The sequence below is a fragment of the Chenopodium quinoa genome, unplaced genomic scaffold, assembly GCF_001683475.1.
Source record: "Chenopodium quinoa cultivar QQ74 unplaced genomic scaffold, ASM168347v1, whole genome shotgun sequence".
In the NCBI taxonomy this organism is placed as follows: domain Eukaryota; kingdom Viridiplantae; phylum Streptophyta; class Magnoliopsida; order Caryophyllales; family Amaranthaceae; genus Chenopodium; species Chenopodium quinoa.
This window is the reverse complement of record NW_018744904.1, coordinates 1,127,290-1,134,296: the sequence shown is the minus strand read 5'-3', so window position 1 is coordinate 1,134,296 and position 7,007 is coordinate 1,127,290.

Sequence of the window (7,007 nt, the reverse complement as noted above, 5' to 3'; positions counted from 1 at the left end):
CATCAAAATCACTCCCAAACTCACAAAATCACCATTAGGTTGGGTTTCACCCAACCCCTAGCTAAGGAACTACTCACACATCATATTGAAAAGCACAAAATCAAAATTTAGGGTTCTATCTTGCTCAATAAACTTGGAATAGTAACTTGCTAAAAATAGAACTAACATTCAACAACAATCATCAAAGAACTAAAAGGGATTCAAATAACAAGGTATAACATGATAAATAAGAAGCCAAGTAAAGTGGAAAGAGAAAAGTTACTAAAATGAAGCTTCAAAAATGTTGAATAATTGCTGAAAATATGAGAATAATCCTTGAAGTTTGCTTCTACAATGATTAGATTTTTTTGAGTTTCCAAACTAGATCATCAACTAATTTAATGAACTAAGGTGCTAACTAAGAGAAAGTATTTGCTGAAAACTATTCTACTGTTTTTCTTTTTTTTTCAAAAATGATTTAAAAAGGACCTTAAATAGTCCGTACAAAGTTGGTTGAGATCGGGAAAAGGTCCGGTCGGACTCAGGGTAGGTTCGGTCGAACCTCCCTGATCCTTGTTTGGCCGAACTTTTGAGGTTCGACCCCTCCTGCAAAATTGCTGAAAATTGGTTTGACACTGCCTTCTTTGCACCCTGGAGGTTCGGTTAAACTTTTCAAAAGTTTGACCACACCTAGGTTCGACCAAACCTTTTAGAGGTTCGGCCACACCTCCTCTTGCACTTCCTTTTCTTGCTTCCTTTCCTTCCCTTTTTGCTCCTCTTGCCTTTGTCCATGTCTCCATACTTGGCCAAGGGGCCTCCCACCGTGCTTAGGACCGCCATGGAACCTGCAAAAGATAGCAAATATCACGAGAGCATGGGGATGATAAAATAATGCATAAAGATTATCAAAACAAGCGCAAATAAGAATTACTTCTCATCAACACATAAACAAGCCATAAGAGGAGAAATGAGGTGGAAAAACCTAAGAAAAATAGGAGGAAAAGACCTAAATTCTACCCCTAAGAGTGACATAAATGTCACTCATCACACAACCATTCGAAGTGGAGCTCCCGTCCACATAGACCTTCCAGACTTGGTCTGGAATTTGAGAATCAGTGGGCCGAGTCATCTCTACAATAAAATCAGCAAATGCTTGTCCCTTTACTGCTTTTCTTGGCTCAAATGTGATTTCAAGGCTTTGAATCTCTATCGCCCATTTGATCATTCGGCCTGACGACTCCATGGTTGTCAGTGGCTGCTTGATTGGCTGATCTGTGTATACGACGACTAAATGTGCCAAGAAGTAAGGCTTCAATTTTCTAACTGCCATGAACAGGGCAAGACCGAATTTTTCCACTAGGGGGTACCTCAACTCGGCATTCTTCATCACATGGCTGACAAAATAGACCGAGAGCTGACAGCCGTCTCTTTCAGCAAGGAGGACGACACTTAGAGCATGGTCAGACACTGCGAGATACATATAGAGCACTTCTTTGGGCAAGGGACTGACCAGCCTTGGTAAGGAGTGCAGATGATCTTTCAGTTTTTGGAAGGCCGCCTCAGCATCCGTCCCCCATTCAAACCTTGCTTTCTTCTTTATTGCTTGAAAAAAGTAAAGGCACTTATCGCCTGACCGGCTGAGAAATCTTCCCAGGGCCGCCAGACAACCTGTTAACTTCTGAAGCTCTCGGACCGTGCAAGGCGACTGCATGTCTATGACCGCCTGCACTTTCTCGGGGTTCGCCTCTATACCTGTCTGATTGATGAGAAATCCGAGAAACTTCCTAGACTCAACCCAAAAACACATTTCTTGGGATTGAGCATGACATGGTGCCGCCTGAGTGTGGTGAATGTTTCTCGGAGGTCGGCCAAATGGTGCGTCTGAAGCTTGGATTTTACAATCATATCATCAATGTATGCTTCGACATTCCTTCCAATTTGGTCAAAGAAGACCGTGTTTATCATTCTTTAGAAGGAGGCCGGAGCGTTCTTCAAACCAAATGGCATGACAGTATAGCAATACAACCCTTGATCAGGGACAAAGGCCATCTTCTCCTGATCCTTCTTCCATAAAGGGATATGATGAAAGCCAGAGTTGGCGTCCATGAAACTCATTAAGGCATGGCCGGCTGTTGAGTCAACCAGACTGTCGATCTTAGGCAATGGATAACTATCTTTGGGGCACGCCTTGTTTAAATCAGTGCAGTCCACACACATTCGCCAGGTACCATTCGGCTTCTTTATTAGTACAACATTTGCAACCTAGTCAGGGAAATAACATTGCCGAATGAACCCGGCATTAAGCAACTTTTTAACCTCGGTGGCAGCCGCCTGACTTCTTTCTTCACCATGGTTCCGTTTCTTTTGCCGGACTGGCTTCTTTTTCGGATCCACAGCTAGTTTATGCACTGCCAAGTCTGGACTGATACCTGGCATCTCATGTACCTCGAATGCAATGATATCCTTGAACTCTTTCAAGAGTTGATGAAGATCATCACCTAGTATTGTAAGAGCAGTCGTCCCTACTTTAACTGTTTGGTCAGGACGCGTGTCGTCCAAGACGACATCTGTATGCTCACCAGCCGGCTGAGGGCGGAACTCGTCTGACCGCTCCTCTGCCAGTGATTGCTATCGTTTTTCTTTTCTCTCGGCCCCCAATTGGGCAACCTTTCTTTTCTTGCCGCCTACTGCAGGCGCATTCTCCTTGATCTGTTCAAGGTCATTATTCTCTCCACTTGGGCCAGCAGCCGCTACAGCGGGTTTGATATCCGAGAGATAACATTCTCGGGCCATCTTCTGATCTCCCCTTAGGGAGCCGACTGTTCCATCATCCTTCTCAAATTTGAGCAGCATAAGAGAGGGGATGATGACAGCTTTAGAGTTGTTCAGGGTGGGTCGCCCCAAGATCATGTTGTAGGCCGACAGTTCTTCAACAACTAAGAACTGGACCACCATGTGACGGCCCTCCCCTTTTTCACCTAGGCGGATGGGTAAATCCCTCCGTCCCACTGGTTGTACAATACTTCCTCCAAACCCTACTAAAGGGTGAGATACCTGATGTATGTAGTCAGGTTTGTACTTGAGCTTTGCCAAGCACTTGTTACTGATGAGATCAGAGGAACTACCGGTATCTTTGAGGATCCGGCCAACCCTTTGGTTGGCCACTTTACATTCAATGACAATGGGGTCGTCATGCAGCCCCCTTACACCTCCAAGATCTTCTTTGGTGATGACAATTTCTGGGAATGTACTCTTGGCGGTCCGTCCTTGATTGACGGAATTAACATCCAACCGCCTGATGTTATCTTTGTTGCCCCTTATTCTAGGGCCGCCTCCTAAGTAGCCACCTGCTATGGTATAGACGACTGCGTCATCAGTATCTGAACTGTCGGCCGTCCGGTGATTCTTCTTGGCCGACTGCTTTTGTTTAGGGGGACCCTTCCCTTGGACTTCTTGACATAGGAGTCAAGATCACCTTTTTTCAGCCAGGCGGTCCAGGAAGCGCATGAGGCTTATACATTCATTGGTTTCATGACCAATGTCTTCATGGAAATTAGAGAATTTCTTTTGGTTCTGATTACTCACAGAACCTTTCATGGGGGCCGGCTTCTCAATGGTCATCCGGCCCTGGATTTCTTTGAGGATAGCTTGGCTATCCTTATTGAACTCATACTTCGGGGAGTATGGTATAAACTCTTTTTTTTTTCGGACGACTGATCAGAGGAGTCGGCCGTCCAAACTTCTTTTCTCTTCTTCTCATCTTTATTGCCGACTGCTTTTGTCGGCTCTCTTTTTTGTCGAACTTTCTTGCATCCAACTGCTTCCCAATATTACACAGGTTGGTTGCCTGTATGTAGGCTTCATCCTCTATTAAAGCTTCTTGTAGGGTGGCAACCCTCTTTCGGACCAGGTCAAACTTGAAAGTCGACCCATCCTTGAGACCTCTAAAAAAGTCAGTGTAGGCTACCTCATCCGGCAGCCCTTGAATCAGTATCCTCATCAGGTTGAATAGCCTGATGTAGGAACGGAGTCCCTCCTTCTCTCCTTGCTGTATGGTCCCTAAATCAAGGGTTGTCTTCAAAGCAGGAATATTCATGGCGAAGTTGGAGGTGAACAAGTAGGCGAGGGTCTTGAAATTATTCACACAACCAATCGGTAGGTTGCCGAACCATTGTTGTGCAATGCCCCTCAAAGTAGCTGGGAAGCACTTGCACCATGTGGGATCATCCAACCCTTGGAGGTACATAAGGTTAGTGAATGCCATAAAATGATCTTCTGGATTTGTAGTGCCATCATAGGCGCCTACTAATACATTCTTCACTTTGGCCGGCTGGGCGGCCTCTACAATTTCCTTGGTGAAGGAGGACGACTGTTCTCCAAGTCTTAGCAACCGTAGTTGCCAGTCCAAAGGTTGGACGTTTCTTGCCGCCTGTCCTCCAAATAGAGGAGGCTGCAAGAAATATTGTTGTTGCGGCACGTATGGCTGGTGTGGCACATGCGGAGCTGACTAGTTTTTATTGGATCCGGACCGACAGGAGGTGCCGCCTGTCTGGCTCTCATAATTTGATTGTGAATACCTCATGGAGGTATTGTGCAGACTGTCTTGAAAATCGGAAGTAGAGGCCGACTTTGACAGTCGGTCACTCTTCTTCTGCTCTAGCAACAATCGAGCATCAGAGTACATTTTCTTCATCCTATCCGCTTGAATATGGCGGATAGGCTTCCTCTTCCCAGGTGACGGGAAGCGGAACTTCGTCCAATCAACTACTGGTTGTCGACTAGTCCTAAGCTTTGGGTGAGGGGTCGCCGCACGTCCAGTAACAGACTTCATCCTTCCAGAGTGGGAGGACTTTCTAGCCGACTATTCCTTTGTAGGAATAGGCGTTATCTTCTTAATTAGCTCTTAGATCTCTCCTTTGAATCCCCTCATGAAGGTCATGAGTTCGTTCCTTATAATGGGAGCAGATCCCTCAGCCGCCTAATGTTGCTCAGCCGGTGGGCCGGCTGGATTGCTAGGACCAGCTTGGCAATCTACCCGCTCCCTCTTGTCGGTGGGACGGGTGCGTCGGGCCCTTAGGGTCCCGTTGGAGGCCGTGTGTGTTTCTACCTTGACCTCATCATCAATATCTTTGTCTAAATAGACCTGAGGGTCGTCCACTGGACGCCTCTCTTATGGATTCGGTACAGACTGTGATTCCATCTCGAAAGTACTCTCCCTACAGACGGCGCCAAGATGTTTCGGGGTTTTTTTATGTCCTGCGGGAGAGTTACAATTCCGGGACTGGTCTCCTTGCGCCTGTACCTGCAAAACAACGGAGACTCCTTGTGGTGGAAGTTCTGCCTCTGACGGTCAAGTTAGTACTTGTTTGAGGAGTAATAAATGCGGAAAAGTAAAGGTTGGGAGATCTGGTTCCTCTAGAGGAGTGATCAATGTGTTTAGGTTCTCTAGGTGAGAGTAATTAATTGCTGAATCCCCTTTAATGAGGATTAATGAAGGTATTTATATGCCTTGGGATGTGTGACATTCCTAGGTTTAGGTCAATCTAGGGCTGATTGAGCTTCCTCAAGACTTTTGGCCTAGGTGGCCGGTTTTCCCATTTGGCATGGGGGAGGCCACGTGTCGTGGCATAAGAGGTTCAAGGTGGACTAGTCAACACTTGACACATGGCAGGCTCCAGTTGGTCCATGTGGCGGACACTTGGCAGAGCCTGAATGGTCCACTTGTCAGATGATGATTGGTAGGGAAAAATCCCCTAATCAGTCCTCGGTTGGGACTGTTCGTGAACGTTTACTCTCACTTAGGTCGTGAATGTGTGTCTTCTTTTTTCGATTTTAAGGAACATCTTGGTTTATCATTTCCTCACCCTGTTCTCTAGGTACACATTTGGGTAAGTAATTATCTAAATCGTGTACTTGGAGAACTGGGGGGAAATGTTGCCGAATTTTCCTTAAAATTGGAAAGTCGACATACATTCACTAGTGAGATTACATGTTCAAGGATGGGTTAGGTTGGAGTGATAAGGACCCTTTGGAAGCATATATGCATTTTTTTACTATAAGAATGTTATATGCATGGTGTGTGTTTGAATTTGATTTACGTATATAATATATGTAGCAATTATACATTATTTGTAATATGTTTCTATGTTTAGAGACAATTTACTTAATGGAGAAGGATCGTGGTTGGATGTATGGTAGACATGATACATTGGAATTCTTTGATGGGGTTCAAGAGTTTTGCGAGAGAGCTTTATCTTATCAGCAATTGCCTCTATTGTCCTTCTGTTGATTGTAATAATGTGAAGGTGGTCAATAGTGTTGATATCATTAGAGATCATGTAGTTTGCCGTGGGTTTAGGCTTAAATACCATGTGTGGATTTGGCACGGTGAAGAAGGAGAGTACAGTGGGGATGTTGATGGGAAATTGGGAATGATGTGCATGATAGAAGCAATGAGATTCGTGTGGACGAGGAATACAGGAATGATGGATATATTATTGATAATGGTGATGAGGATGGATTTGAGGATGATCAGGTGGATGAGGTGGAGGATGAAGGGGTGGATGAGATGGTGCGTGGTGTTGAAGGTGACGTGTTTAAGTCATTATCGGAGACTTCTAAAAAGCCTTTGTATCCTGGGTGCAAAAAATACTCCAAACTATCAGCTGTGCTAACACTGTTTAACATTAAGTCGAAGCATGGGTGGACGGACAATAGTTTTATTTTTTTGTTGACTGTGTTAAGTGAGATGTTGCTTGACGGGAATGAAATTCCTAAGTCTTACTATTATGCAAAGAAGCTCATGTGTCCATTTGGTTTGGATTATAAGAAGATACATGCATGTCCTAATGAATGTATTCTTTATCGAAATGAATATGAACAATTAGAGGAGTGTCCACGATGCAAGAAGTCGCGCTACACGCGCATGAGTTGCAATGCTGGTGCGAAGGGACCTCCTGCTTAGGTGTTGTGGTATCTTCCCATCATTCCAAGGTTTAAGCGTCTTTTCTCAACACCAAAAGACGCTA